Below are 16549 nucleotides of genomic sequence, written 5' to 3' on the forward strand. Positions count from 1 at the left end.
CCACCATAGGAACTCCCCTGAGCTTTTCCTTCTCCACAGCCATCCACCTTTATTAGCCAATGCCACAATCACACTAACTTGTTATTTTTTTCCCCTTAACTCTGTATTTAACTCGGAGATGTGAACTGAATGGAGAAAAACAACAACAAAAAGAAATGGCTGAGTTATCATCGTTTGGAACATTTGAAGTGATTTAAATGGATGGGGATTTTTTTTTTTTTTTTTGCTCCAGAAAGCTTTTGTCTAACAGTATTCCTAGGAGCTAGGAAAGCCAGCATTCTCATCTCCAATGCTGACATTCTTTGACAAGTCACTTTAGTTCTCTACATCAGCCTGACCTTTATATAATGAGGATAATAATATTTATCTAGCTTAGATGAAATCTTCCATTGCATTTTTCAGAATCTTTCACATTGATAAAGTGGTATTCCCTTTAAGAGTCTTCATGCTTTACAAATAAGATTCATTTAACAGTTGGGTGCTTCCTATTACATAGATGTATAAAACCAAAAAAAAAAAAAAAGAAGGAAAAAAAAAAGAAAAGAAAGAAAAAGGAAACCAGAGAAATTGGAGTTTCTATCATGGCTCAGTAGAAACGAATATGACTAGCATCCATAAAGATGCAAGTTCGATCCCTGGCCACATTAAGTGGGTTAAGGATCCGGCGATGCTGTGAGCTGTGGTGTAGGTCACAGATGTGGCTTGTATCTGACGTTGCTGTGGCTGTGTGGAGTAGGCCAGCAGCTACAGCTCCAATTAGGCCCCTAGCCTGCAAACCTCCATATGCTGTGGGTTTGGCCCTAAAAAGCAAAAAAAAAAAAAAAAAAAAAAAAAAAAAGGAAAAAAAAAAAGAAAGAAAGAAAAAGGAAAAAACCAGAGAAATTGCATTTTACCATACATTTTGAAATGTAATAATAGTATTTGCTAAGTAGTCACTTTGCATCAGACAGTGTACATCATCTCATCTAATGCTACAGCAACCTTCTGAAGGTTTTTATCCCTATTTTCATTATAAAAGACTAAGAAAGTTTCCCAGGATTGCTACCCAGTGAGTAAGTGGCAGTGTCCAGACCATAGTAGAAACATCTACCAAAAATAAAGCATGTGAAAGTTGTGTCTCATTGACATTTATGTGAAACAAGCTCATGGAAATGCCTACATGGGATTTAGTTGTCCTCTTGCTTGAGCTGATTACCTGGTCAATGACAATGATGTTACTTCACTTTGCTCCTCTTAAAGTACAATCCCTTTAGTGGATTCTTGGTGTTTCCTGGCTGCCCAGCACCCTGAGTGAGAACAGCCTCACCTCCCAATTTGGTGAGCTGCTATCACTCTCTCCAGGCTTGTGTGCATTGAAGAAGAAAATGCAGATTCCCCGAGTCATATAAGCCCTATCCTGCATGTGTCGCATGGTCTGGTTCCAGTGCCTCCAGCAAAGCTTCTCAAACATCTCACCTAAGGAATGAGATGAGATATTGTAGACCAGCTATAATTCCTTCTGTGGACATCCCCCTCCTCACTTACTGTATACATAGTATCTTCACTTCCCTCAATTCCATTACCAACACCCCAATTCAACTACCTAGATTAGTTCACACAGCTATTTTTCACTTAATTGTCTGGGCTTGGATGTACCAGTTCTCTTATGAAAGACTAAGACCAGAATATTAAAATTAAATAGACTAGACATTTTACCTCCAGACCAAAAGTGACCAGTAGTCTTGACCTCATATCTCTTGGAAATATTCTAGTAGAAAAAAGATTTAGTTGGGTTTTTCTGTTTGGTTTCAGAAGACTCAGAGGCCTATAGGGAGCCAACAGATTAACCTCTTTATCATTGCATGGAGCTAAGAATCTGGCCAACCCTATTACGGAAGTCTCCATCGCTTCCGCTGGCCATGAAACTCATGTCTTGTGAAGATTTGGGAATCTCATAAACATTCTTATCATGTTTTAAAAGTAATCATTCAAAGTAACTATCTGAATTGAAACAGTCACTTCCCAACTGAAAAATTGTCTGGGATTTTCCATCACTCTAAGGATAGCACACACAAAAACTTTCACCATAGATCTCAGGCTTTACAAGATCAGGCTGCTGCCCTGCTCTCCAGCCCCACCAGGCACCATGTTCTCCTCTCCAGTCAGTCCTGCCATGTCTTGACTAATCAGCAGCCTCCCTTTCCAAGCCTTTGCATATCCCTTTCCTCTTCTGCTTCTCTTTCCCACCACACCTGATAACTCCTACTTACTTGCCAGTTTTCATGCAAATACCTGCAGGAAAGCTTTAAAATACACCCAAGGTTAGAATTGACACTCTGTTGCATCCTTCCATACTCCATCTTTTTTTTTTTTCTTTTTCACTAAAAGAACTTGTCAAAAACGGACAGATATATGAAACATACTTACAGACATATGAAACATATTTATGGGTGACAAAGGGGAAAGGGGGTGCAGGAAAAGTATAAATTAGGAGTTTGAGATTAGCAGATACACACTATGGTCTACAAAATAGATGACCAACAAGATCCTAGTTTATTGCTCAGGGAACTATTTTTAATATCTAGTAATAAACTATAATGGAAAAGACTATGAAAAAGAATATATATATATATTTATATTTATATATATATTTATTTATATATATATATAGAAATAACTGCATCATTTTGCTATACACCAGAAACTAACACAACATTGTAGCTCAGCTATACTTCAGTTTAAAAAAAATTTTGAAGAACTTGACAAATTTGTAATTATAATTATTTACTCAGTGGTTTAAGGGTCATCTTTGACATCTTACCCTATGAGGGCAAGAACAGAGCTTGCCTTGTTAACCACTATATCCCCATCATCTAGGAATATTTAACTAGACAATAGATGAACAATATCCACTGACTTAATAAATTTAAGTGGGAAAATGGAATATCAAAATGCTAAGAGTAATTGTCTCTTACTTTCTCCTTTAAATATCTACTTATTGAAAGAAACATATGGTCTTTCAACCAGAAGAAAAAAGTTCCAAAAGAAAAGAAAGAAAAAAAGGAAAGTGTCATTTCCTGAATTGATAAAATCTTTACAGAAAAATAAGTAGACTCTTAAATATGTTTAGGCTAATGAATTCATATTTTAATAAATATGAATAAATGTAAATATGAATATATTCTTACCACACTTTTCTCAATTCATTTTTTCCTTTGTAGTTTAAAGTCTAGCTTGTTCTATAAGCATTCCAGAGAAAGAAAAAAAATGATATCACTTTCTAGCCATTTCTTAAATGTCAAACATCATCATAAAATGTCAAAATTTGGGCTCAAAGTCTGAACTAGAAAATAATTTTAGGCATCCTTTAAACATAGATAACAGTAATAATAACCCTTCTCTCAACTAGTTTAAGAAATTCAGTAGCATTTCTGGCCCAAAGTGGACAGTGGGCTAAGGGAGGGTGGGGGGGTGGGAGGGGATTCTTCCAGCTTTTTTTTTTTTCCCTCAAATATAAAAACCTGTTCCAGATTTTTTTTTTTTTCAAATATAAAAGCTTGCCCTAAGCAGATGCATTTTTCACAGTGCTGTCATAGGCAGGTCTAATTGCTTTTCATGTAAATTAAGAATATGTGCCTTTGTTTAAACAGTAATCTAGGTCAAAGTGAGGGGGTGGTTTATTTGTTTTAGCTTACTTAGAGCTTTGAAATGGCACCGAAAGCATTGGCACCAAAGTTCTCCACTTCCATTTATTTAAGTAAGAAAAATGTTCCTCTTAAACTTTTTTCCCACTTACCAATATAGTCATCCACTCCACACATCATGCATGTATTTGAAGACACTGACCAGCTTAGCTATTTAAAAAACTTGTCATGGAGGTTGCTCCTGTTTATTTTTAGATTGTTACTATTAGTAGAAGCTTGATGAATCTGAGAATATGTGTAGGGGGGAAATAAGGGTTTGAGACCAGTTGCTTTTGAGTTTGAGTAAAATTACAATAGATTTCTCTCTCCCCCCGAAACAGACACATTTAGGGGTTTGCGTCAAAAATGATGCAGACCTACCCTGATTATCAGACAAACTTTGAACATAGATTATATCACAGGGAGGAATTTCTGACTGGCCTTTTCTGGTCTATGGCACCAGTGAGTTTTAGTGCGTGCGCCCGATCGTTGCCTCCTGGGTGGAGAAAATTGTATCTCAGCGGGCTCTACCTTCAATCCAGTGAAGAGGCTTGTTCATTTGCTTGTGCGTTTGTTTTAAACATTTCCTGACAGGGGAGTATTTTGTGGACAATGTTGCACAAAGAAAGCTTACTTTTAAAGGAAATGTTTTTCTCATGTACCTAACTGTGGTAGTATAAGACACCGTCTCTACCAATATCCGCTGTAATCGTAATGCCTTGGTTGTCAGACTCTCATGCATATGATGTAGGAATGATAAAATAATTTAGAAGCATTCCACGCCCTGTAGAGGATGTGGCGCTCTGTGAGTCGAAAATATAGGCACTTTCTACAGAGGGGACCGATTCTTTACTGCTATTGTACTGTCAAGTTATTTTATTCCACTGTAAGAACACACTGCAATAATGTGCTCGTGATTATCCATTTCATTGTTTAAATGTGCTGTTAATAAGGAAGAAAAAATATTGAATATAACCATAGATCAGGGACAGGGGGTAGCAGCATTCCAAAGATTAACTCTTGGTCAGAAAGAAAACGCAGATTCAGGATTCTAAAAGTAAACTTTTCCTTTCAAAACCTAAAACACTTGTTTACCGAAGTCAGTAAATAAATAAGGCAGGCATTGGTGTATTTTGCCTTTGTTTTGCTTACAAGAAAGTGGATTTTTAAAAAATGTCTGTCCTAAATACATTCATCTGTGGAGAGTTGAATAATGGAAGTGGAGAGGAGGAGAGTAAAACGAAAAGGCTGTAACAATTTTAGTAAATTATAAACTCTGCGATGCTTACTACCTGTTGTGCAGGTGTGGTGGGTCTTGATGGTTTCTTCATTATATATTTATGCATGTAGTATTTCTTTATACTCTACCTTCTTTCAAAAATGATTTAAGGCAGCTAAATCTTGATGTGACTCATTTTATAAAATGAACAGTTATTTTTGATACTAAAACCATGAGATGCACGTGGAACATTTAAATACTCTTCCTATTACCCTTCTATTGATAGGAAAGGGAGAGTTGTAAAAAGAAAATATATTGGACTTGGACATTTTTCACTTTTTAAATTTAAGAGAATTTTAAAGATGAGTTGTAGAATATTGAGATTTTGTTGGGTCGTTTATAATATCCAACTGCTCACATTCTTTAGACTGGATAACTAGTCAGATTCGAGGAATCTGATTAACAGGTTCCTCACACAGTTTAAATTTTAATGTCATTGTTTGGCAGAAAATAGCTTTTGAATACATTTTGTGAGATATCCTCCATTGTAATTGAGATGCATGTAAGTCGGGTTATTTTAATCAGCAAAATCCATAGCATTTTTTGGTCCCACTTGTCATTTTAATACTAAAATGCCCTCAAGATGGGCAACCAACTTGAGTTTTTGAAACTTTAGGATTTATGGGAACATAAATTCTAGAACACCACCAGTAGAATTTGCAGAGCTCTGAAACATTCTGCATATTGAACATGTGTGTGACATTCTCTCTGGACTCATGCTGTGTCTTACCTCCTACATCTCACCTGAATCCTTTAAATGTTCTTCAGGTGCATGGATGCCTCTCATTGTTCCATTTCTCTTGCTTCCATTGTGGGCACTGCCATAGTCCCTCAGGAGTCTCCAAGCGGTAGTCACCATATTCAACATACTCAACACACAAACGTGATCACCATGTCTCCTGCTTAATCCCCTGGAAGCTGTCCCCTGGGCTCCGAATAAAAAGTAAAACCCTTAGCGTTGAATTCCTGCTGTGGTGCAGTGGGTTTAGGATCCAACGACAGATGCTTGGGTTGCTGCAGAGGCTCAGGTTCGATCTCCAACCCGGAGCAGTGGGTTAAAGGATCTGGCATTGCCACAGCTGTGGCATAGGTCACAACTGCAGCTCAGATTCAACATATGCCATGGGTGCATCCATTAAAGAAACCCTTAACGTGCCCCACAGTGCACTGTCCAGGCTGGCCCCTTCTTAATCCTCCGACCTCCCCTGCACTGCCTGAGCTCACAACCATGGCTCTGAGCCCTCAATACTGGTCTCTCTCAGGTCTTCAAACTCATCATTCTCCCTTCCATCACAGGGGTCTTTGGACCAGCTAGTCCCTCTGTCTGGAACATTCTCTACTCCCGTTTCTCACTCTTGCCCCGTTAGACCCAAGTAAACCCTACTGTCTTCTTCCAAGAGCCTTCTTTGAACACTTTAGGTCTTTCTGCTATGTGATCTTACAGCCCATACACTATGACATGCCCATAGCTTTATTTATGCCATAATTTGATTAATATCTGTCCCAGTTACATAAGGACAATGGCTGATTCTGCTTTTGCTCATCTTTATCCCTAAAACCTCAAATGGTGCCTGACATGTAATAAGCACACAATCATATCTGATGAACAAAGAAATATACACATAGATAAGAAACTGGCATTCCAGTTAATGACTTTTATCTTCTCAACATGTAAAGACAACTTGAGTGAATTTTTAAGTACTTGTATAGAAGCTACCACTCATTTTTTTTTTATGAGTTTCTCCTGTTAAAACTACAAGTGAGCCCCAAAACGTGCTATTAATTGTGCTGATTAGAAAAAACTTACTTACGTATTTCTTGGCCACAACTTTAGAGAACTGATTTATCTGGCTAAGATTCTTTCTTTTTTTTTTTTTTTTTTTTTTTTTTTTTTTTTTTTTTTTTGGTCTTTTTGCCATTTCTTAGGCCGCTTCCACAGCATATGGAGGTTCCCAGGCTAGGGGTCCAATTGGAGCTGTAGCCGCTGGCCTACACCAGAGCCACAGCAACACAGGATCCAAGCCCAATCTGCGACCTACACCACAGCTCACGGCAACACCAGATCCTTAACCCACTGAGCAAGGCCAGGGATCGAATCCGCAACCTCATGGTTCTTAGTCGGATTTGTTATCCACTGAGCCATGACAGGAACTCCCTAAGATTCTTTATAACAAGCTCAGTTTGCTTTTTGAAATGGATTTGGCAATCCACAGACCTCACTGTATTGTTGTCAGCATATTTCTTGTGTTAAAAAACATTCTCATCTAATGTCTCCTCTTCTAGTATGTTGTATATTTTGATAAAGAATCTTCCTGGTGTTTACATGTAATAATAGGATATGGAAAATAAAATTAAGAATAAGAAGGTTTTATATGTTTATGCTCTGATTCTTTTGAATTGTAAATAGGTCAAACTATCTTCATCTCCAAACTTTAAAATCAAATACATTATAAGTATAGCTTTAGATCCTTTCCTGGACTATATTACCAAACTTTTAAATCGCTTTTATTTTCATAGTAGATAATTGTCTGGTATCAGCAGAACGTGGTTTAATAATTTTTCTGCAGGAGTCAACTGCCACCTCCCAAGCAAGGCAGTAACTGTCTTTGAATGATGTTATTTGTCTATTTTCATTGGCATATTTAAATTTTGTTGGCATACAATTTTTTTCCTATGGTGTTAAGCTAATCAATTTACACAGAAAGAATCTGCATCTTATTGTTTTGCTCACTGTGCTTTGTTTCAAAATAAAATTGAAACTTGGTAGGGAGTATAGGATATACTCGCTACAGAAGGACACTGAGGATTTATGAAAATCTTAATCACCCTAAAACTTGAAACCAAATGACAAACAATTATCACTATACTCTCTCTGCTTTACCTGACTTTGCATGAACATTTTCAGCACAGTTGTTCCCTCCCATACTATTGTTTCAGGATGGTTGAGACTAATTGAGAAGTTGCCTGGTTCTACAAGAATATGACTGTTTTCATTCTGAATCCAATCAATCTCAAACACCCCTTGAATAACATTTATTTAAAATGTCCCATTACCAGTGACAATTCTGTTCCTAGTCTTAAAAAACAATGATTTCAGCTGACTAGGACAAAACTATTTTATTTTAATATATAAATATAAATAATAATTTACAATTAAACAACACATTTTAAAATATTAGCTAGCACTCTAATTCCTTTCAAATATTAACTCATTTTACCTTTTTATTCTTCTTTTTTTTTTTTTTTCTTTTTTTAGCCGCACCTGTGGCATATGGAAATTCCCAGGCTAGAGGTTGAATTGGAGCTGCAGCTGCCAGCCTACACCTCAGCTGTAGCCATGTGGGATGTGAGCTGCTTCTTCAACCTACACCACAGCTCATGGCAACACTGGATCCTTAACCCACTGAGCGTGGCCAGGGATCAAACCCACTGAGCGTGGCCAGGGATCAAACCCACATCCTCATGGAGACTATGTTGGGTTCTTAACATGCTGAACCACAATGGGAATACCAACTTTTTTTTATCTTGATAAACCTATAGGAAGGTTTTGTTATCTCCCATTTTAAAGGTAATTGAGGCACAAAGAGATTGAATGTCTTGCTCAAAGTAACACAGGCACAGCAGTTACGTGGCCAGGCTGGGTTCATTCACTGGCAGGTGGGTTTCAGAACCTGTCCTTTCAGCATCGATGCTAGGAGAGCTTGGAGGGTTAGTGTCAAAGCCAGAGGTCTGGGCCTTCCCTGAACCTGTAACCCATGTGCTATAGTGGGATTCGTGCATCATCAATGATATATGGTAAGAGCAAGACCAGAGCAGAGCTATAAACCTCTTGAATATCTACAAGAAAGTGAAATATACATTTTAAAGGATGGAATTCAAGTCCCACTTTCCAGGAACCCCAAGAAACGCCTAAAATCTTGGGTTTCTGGGAGCCCTTTGAAGTTGCCGGTACTACAAAGTACTAGAGCTTTTGCCTCATTGCTTGTTTGCTTTCCAGTACTCAGTGGCTCCCATACGGATTCCATAAGATGTTCGAATCCTATTTTCTTCATTAAGAGATGATTTTTTTTTCTTTCGATAAAGGAATATTGATCTGTGGGCATAGATTACCACATATCAGAGTTGAATTCCTTTTCTCTGCTGAAGAAACCATTTCCAATTTCAGGATGCTTCATCACTTTCCCCTACCCTTGATATTTTGTAGAAAGATCCTTTCATTTGGATTCAGCTGTAACTACTTTGGCTGTGCAACAGCGGCTCTGTTGCCAACCAGTTTTCTTAGACACACAGCAGTCAGCCCCAAGGAGTGCAGGGGTTTGTATTGACTCACTATGTTGTACACCTGAAAGTAATATAATGGTGTATGTTACCTATAACTCAATATAAAATGAAAATACTGAGGACATATATAGGGTATCAAGTACCCACTGGGTGAAAAGATCAGATGAATTCTTGAGAGATAAGACAAACGCCAATGATGCCATCTGTACATCATCCTCCCATACACATATACACATATATACATATGACACATAGAGATAGCGAGCCTGGGATAGACCAGTGTTGCTGAAATGATTACGGCGAAAAAAGTCTTAGGATGTAACCTCACCCCCTCCACAAATTCTTGATCTAAGAGCCACGTATTTCTTTCTCTGGTGACTAGTACAGACCTTAGAGGAAAAAATTCTCAGTAAATATCTGTCGAATGAATACATAAATGAAAAAAGAGAGGAAGGGAGGAAGGCAGGCAGGCAGGCAGGGAGGAAGGAAGGGAGGGAAGAGAAAAGGTTTTAGTCAACCAATTGAAATATCCATCCCAGTCTCCAAATTCATTCATTTCTTTACTCTTGTACATTCCTTGACTATCCAGTTTTCTGTCCAACTCGACATCCCCAACCTTGACTTTGGCCTCATCTTTTATTTTCTCAGCTGGTGGCTCATGCAGAGTTTCTTGAGAAAATCATGAACATCTCCCAATTCGGTCCAGGATAAACCCTCCTATTTAATCTTGCTGGATTCCTCCCTGACCTTTCATGTTCACTTATTTGTAACACCTAATCATATTGCCCAAGTAGCCTCTCCAGTCATTTTTCACACCATTTCTCAAGTCATCAGCCCCACCTATGCTCCTTTTAACAAATGACTTTCCCTTCCTGTCTCAAATAAAATGGCATCTCCCCTTCTTTACAGCCAAACTTACCCCCTACGCTTGATCTTAATTACACGCATGCACACGTCTCTACCCCCACCTCACCCTCCTCTACCCTCTGCAGCACCTGCTCTAGTCCCTGGTCTGTACTTCCATTGTATTCACATGCTCAGGATGGTTCATCCTTCTCTCTTCTCATCATGATCCTGCTTTCCTCCTCCTGTAAGTAGGCTTTTTACCACCTATTTGACTGAAATATCTGTCTCAGAGGACACAAGTGTTTTCCAAAATCAAATCTATGACCTTTAGATAGTTCTTTTCTTTTCAAATCTACTTGTAGCATTTAACACTGTCTCAAATGAAAAAAAAAAAAAAGCACAACCTAGAAGCTGAGAATTATGTTTATTTGGCGGACTTGGTGAGGACTTAAGCCCAGGAGGCAGCCTTTCAAATAGCTCTGGGGGCACTGCTCCAAAGAGATTAAATGAGGAGCCAGGATATATAGGAGTTTTTGCAAAAACAAAAACAAACAAATAAAAATAACAGGCAGTCAGAACATCAAAAGATTACTGTTAATAAAAGAAAACCAGACATCTTTAGTTAATGTATTTAGTGCTTTTTTCTCTTTGGGAAGATGCAAAAGTCTGGGCTTATCTAAATCATTCCTTTTGTATGCACCTTAACTATCTAGGGCCAGTATCTGGTTTCCTCCATCCTGAATCCTCTCAAGGCTGCAGTGGCTGATGACTTGATGGCCACAGTATCCTTTGTTTACTGATATGGCAGATGATATTCTTCATTCACAACAGTTTACCAATTATCTCTTCATAAAACAGAATGAAGCCTCCACTGTGATTGATTCCTTGACCAGATTCCTTTCCTTCTATCTCTTTTCCTGACTCTCCTTCATTCCCCTAATACGATACATAGAGAGTTCTTCAAGTGTAGACCAGCTTCTCCCCCTCTCTTGGCAAATGACCTCCATTCCATGACTCCCCACATTGTAACTCAATATTTTCAGCTAATGTATTAACTAGACGTTGACCCGGTGCCTTGAAAACAAATACAACAGTTTTCTGAAAAACTAGTTCTTTCTCTTCACTTCCACTTTTCTAATAATTATATCAATTACCTTACAGTCCATAAGGCTCAAAATCTAAAAGTAATCTCTGGCTGTCTTTGCCTATCTTACATCCTCCAGGTATTTTGTTTCTTTGTTTATTTTTCTTTTCTTTTCTTTTTTCTTTTTTTTTTACTTGTTTGTTTCTTACTGTAGGCAAGAAAGAGGGAAAGGAAGGACTAGAGAGAATGCAACTCACTGTTTGATACTTGGAAACTAAAGGACAATAATATTAAAATGAGCAAATTGAGAAATCGATACATTTTAGTTGTAATTGCTGTTTAAAAGGACTAAGTGAAATGCAAACTCTGGGAACACATGCATTTTTTTCCTCTTCAACAAAACCAGAAACAAGTCACTTCTAAATTCACACGTAGTAAACCTAATGATGGGCTCTGGGAATACAGTGTGGCCTACTTTATGTCCTACCTTTAATTTATTATAATGTGTAATCAGAATTAGCAACAGCAACCGAGATGGGACATGCTGACTTTCCATCTTTCCAAACAAGATGGAAAGGCAGCAGGTCTTAGAAAAGTTCACAAACATTTCACTCAAAATAAAGATAAATAAGTCATAATCACTTCTTGCTTTTCCTACTAGGCCAAAAAAGCAAAAACGGCTCTAGACAGACTCATGAAATAAGTTTAGCTTAACACACTGCTAGAGTAGCCTTTTTATGATTATTCATATAATTTTTCTGTTATAAATCAGCAGTAATCCCTTGTTACAATGCATCTTAATTTTTCGAGAGTTTCAGAACTGAAATTATGCATAGAAAACATCAGATGAAGTTTTCATCCAGTTTATATATTTCATTTGTTTTGTTTTAGAGTTCCTACTCTTCTAAGACAAAGTGGTTTTGAAATTTTGTCCAAGCAGGAAAGCTGAAGACCTCTGGAAAGAAGAAAAGGTAAGTCACAGAGACAGAAATGTCTCCAGACCTACCAAATAAGACAAAAAAGCCTCCTTAAAATATGCAACTTGTTCGTCAAGACAAAATTAGACACTTGCACGGAAGTTGCAGTGTACTTTGTAGCTCATTACTTACACTGTTAACCTCCTCGAATTAGCTGTAGGTAAATGGTTCCAAAAAGTGTAATTAAGCTGATTTCCATACTCTTTCTGCTAATATGAAAGCGATGGCCTCTCTACAGCTTTTTTTTTGTTTGTTTTTTTTTCCTGGAAAATCAAGCGAATAAGGACATCTGAAAATATAGCATCTCTACTTTTTAACTAGACGGGAATTTTCTACCTGGATGGAGTAAGCAAAATGCAGTGGATTATAGAGCGTGTGTGTGTGTTTCCCCCACGTTGTAAGTGATTTGTTTGGAAGCTCTCTTGTTCTCAGAAAGTCTTAATCCTTTTTGAGCAGCACTTACATGGCAACCTTAGAGAATTAAACTTGTACCTGGTTATTTTTTTTCCTCTCTTCTTGCCATAGCTCAGTGCGTTTTCTCAATGGGAACCATGATCTAGTAATTTAAAGCTTTTGAACCTTGTGAACAGATTCATTTAAAAGCATATTCTGAGGGGTTTCCTCGAAATGAAAAGCATTTTCTAGTAGGAAGCTATAAAAGAATTTATAACAGAAAATTTGCTAAGTGTCCTGCTCAGGAGGTATATACAGCAGAATGCCTAGAAGATCCAGTTTCCTAGAGTAAATCATTCAAAAAGTGCCTTGACTCTTTGGCTTAATGGGTTGAACTCTTTAAATTTCTTTGCCTTCTCTAGATGGATGGCTTGTTTCTTCTTTTAATATAAAATTCAGTAAAATTTTTTCTTGGAGAAAAGGGTATTCCATATTATGCAATAATTATGAAACACAAATATGTAAAAATGACAACATTTTTACATCAGAAAAATTGAGTTAAACATATTTCTTTCAATGATCTTCATCCAAAAGCAATATATTGTTCTTTTTTAAGATGAAAAAAAAAAAAAAAACATTTCAGAAGTTTAGAGATTAAGTGCCGACATCTTGAGTATGTGATGGGTGTGTTGCTGATATAATTTTATATTCAGGTTACTAGATTTGAATTAATTTTATATTCAAAACAGTAATCTTTCTTTTTGTTTCTTACCTTGGAGTTGACACAAATTCAGTTCTTGAAGAAGAGTATTGCTTTTCAGCTTACAAAAGGGCAAAGAGAAAATAGAAAAGATTTTTGAAGCAACACAGTTGTGGTTTAATTGTTACATATAATAGTAGCAATTGTTCTTATTTTCTTTCAGTATTCCTTTCCCGCACTTATTTTTTACTGTTCAGGTATAGGTGGCTCAGAGAAAAATGTTAAGAGAGTCCTTCCATAAAAGTGCTTGCAGACACACACACACACACACACACACACACACACACACACACACATCCTTACATACTCGGTAATTAAGCAAAAGTAAAATAAAAGTTTGGAATGAATGGCTGTGTTATGTGCCCTCCTGCATGCAGGGTAAATTTTTACCTTGATCTCAGTTGAGGTGATGGTTGAGATTCCTCTGTTAAGAGAAAACAGTTAATACAAAATAGGTTTATATTTTACCATCATCAATTTTCCTCTCTAAGAATTTTAGCGTTGTATTTTGCATTGTATTTTGCACAGAGTCCATGGAAACAAAGACTCTGGGGTTAAATGTGCAAGATAGATAGACAGACAGATAGATAGGTAGATAGGTAGGTAGAGCCTAGATAAGGAGTGATTCCTCTGAGTTGCTTTGCTGATATTTTTCTCAAATTCTCCTGACGTGTTTTTGTTCAAAGGTGAATCGCAACAAAGGCAGTGAAAAATCTACCCATATAGTTTGATAACAGACTTCAAGTAAATTAAATTTTTAGGATAAATTGTCATCAAAGTCTTCTGGAATTAGGTGCATCGCTCCTTATTACCAATGGGAGCCATGCATCCCATTTCAGAGATCATAAGCTGAAAGATAATCACCATATGATTTCTCCTGTAAAAATCTAATGCTGGAGTTCCCATTGTGCCTCAGCAGTAACAAACATGACTAGAATCCATGAGGATGCAAGTTTGATCCCTGGCCTTGCTCATTGGGTTAAGAATATGGTGTTGCTGTGAACTGTGGTGTGGGTAACTGACATGGCTCAGGTCTGACATTGCTGTGGCTGTGGTGTAGGCCAGAAGCTCTGATTTGACCCCTAGCCTGGGAACTTCCATATACAGTGGGTGCAGCCCTAAAAAAAAAAAAAAAAAAAAAAAAGTCTAATGCCATTTTCAGTGCAAAACAAGCAATACTTGGTTCTCTGAAACACATTGTTAATGAGGTTCTCTCAGATCTCCAGCATTTCACCACAGAAAAAGCGCTTGCCCTGAATGCTGCTGTAACAAGACATGCCAACCTCCCTTTGTCTTCTGAGTACCCTCTTCAAACCCTTTTCTAGTCAGTTCATGAAAAGCCCTGTTCCCGTATTGGGAGGTTCTCCAGGACAACCATTTAGTCTTTAGTAGTGAGCATATAAACTCAAATGTCCTATTTTTCCTCTGAGATTCACATTGGATGATAACATTTCATTTGAGACCATTGCTGCCATGTAGATAGGCTACTGCCTTAAACACACAGGTTTAAGCACATCTCTCGATGAAGAAACAAAATTTTCTGGCACATGTCTGTCCCTCATCTCTTCCTACAACAGGCAAATCAATTATTTTCTAACCTGGGAAAAATACCCACACAAAAACAAAACTCTAAAAGAGTCTTTCCAGAAGTTCCCTAGTAGCTTAGCAATTAAGGATCTAGGGTTGTCACTGCAGTGTCTCAGGTCACTGCTGTGGTGTGGGTTCAATCCTTAGCCTGGGAACTTCTGCATGCTGTGGGCACAGCCCAAAAAAACTTAAAAAATAAATAAATGAAAGAGCCTTTCCAGACTGTATTCTCTAGGAAGGTTTCAAAGTTGCCTGTTCTGATCTAGACTAAATATGATGAATACACTTTCAAGTATAGGATTTTTAGCTAATATTTTTCAATGTGATTGTATTTATTTTTTTATTACTCAATGAATTTATTACATTTATAGTTGTACAATGATCATCACAATCCAGTTTTAGAGGATTTCCATCCCACAACCCCAACGCATCCCCCACCCCCCAAACTGTCTCATTTGGAAACCAAAAGTTTTTCAAAGTCTGTGAGTCAGTATCTGTTCTGCAAAGAAGTTCCATCTGTCCTTTTTCAGATTCCACATGTCAGTGAAAGCATTTGATGTTGATGTCTCATTGTCTGACTGACTTCACTCAGCATGATAATTTTTAGGTCCATCCATGTTGCTAAAAATTCTGGTATTTCGTTCCTTTTAATGGCTAAGTAATATTCCATTGTGTATATATGTACCACCTCTTCTTTATCCACTCCTCTGTTGATGGACATTTAGGTTGTTTCCATGTCTTGGCTATTGTAAATAGTGCTGCAGTGAACACTGGAGTACATGTGCCTTTGCTAGTCATAGTTTTCTCTGGATAGATGCCCAGGAGTGGGACTACTGGATCAAATGGTAGTTCTATGTTTAGTTTTCTAAGGAATCTCCATACTGTTTTCCACAGTGGTTGCACCAGTGTACAATGCCACCAAGAGTGTAATAGGGTTCCTATTTCTCCACACCCTCTCCAGCACTTACTGTTTGTAGACTTTTTGATGATGGCCATTCTGGCTGGTATAAGGTGCTACCTCATAGTGGATTTGATTTGCGTTTCTCTAATAATAAGTGATGTTGTACATCTTTTCATGTGTTTTTTGGCCATCTGTATGTTTTCTTTGGAGAATCATCTGTTTAGATCTTCTGCCCATTTTTCCATGGGGTTGTTTGTTTTTTTGTATTGAGTGGTAGGAAGTGTTTACAAATTTTGGAGATTAATCTCTAGTCAGTTAATTCATTTGCAAATATTTTCTCCCATTCTGTAGGTTGTCTTTTCATTTTGTTTAGGGTTTCCTTTGCTGAGCAGAAACTTTGAAGTTTGATCAGGTCCCATTTGTTTATTTTTGTTTTTACTGGCATTACTCTAAGAGGTGGATCTGAGAAGATGTTGCTATCGTTTATGTCGAGAGTGTTTGGCCTATGTTTTTCTCTAAGGGTTTTATAGTGTCTAATCTTATATCTAGGTCTTTAATCCATTTGGAGTTTATTGTTGTGTATGGTGTTAGGGAGTGTTCTAATTTCATTCTTTTCCATGTGGCTGTCCAGTTTTCCCAGCACCACTTATTGAACAGGCTGTTTTTTCTTCATTGTATATTCTTGCCTCCTTTGTTGTAGATTAGTTGGCTATAGGTGCATGGGTTTAATTCTGGACTTTCTATCCTGTTCCACTGATCTATATTTCTGTCTTTGTGCA

The 16549-nt window shown here is 37.5% G+C and overlaps 1 protein-coding gene across 15 annotated transcripts in view; it reads left to right on the forward strand.

Moving 5' to 3' along the window:
* TENM3 (teneurin transmembrane protein 3) overlaps nt 1–16549 on the forward strand; it is a 2581468-nt gene that overhangs the window by 1858298 nt on the left and 706621 nt on the right. For all 15 annotated transcript variants that reach the window (XM_085000902.1, XM_021076354.2, XM_085000908.1 and 12 more), the window contains one exon: nt 12044–12123. The gene's annotated coding sequence lies outside the window, so the exon portion shown is untranslated. The remainder of the gene's footprint in view (nt 1–12043; nt 12124–16549) is intronic.

Source organism: Sus scrofa, chromosome 15 (assembly GCF_054392235.1).
Source record: "Sus scrofa isolate SSC_HxYL_T2T_F1_AM1 chromosome 15, Sscrofa_HxYL_maternal_Yorkshire_Landrace_v2.0, whole genome shotgun sequence".
In the NCBI taxonomy this organism is placed as follows: domain Eukaryota; kingdom Metazoa; phylum Chordata; class Mammalia; order Artiodactyla; family Suidae; genus Sus; species Sus scrofa.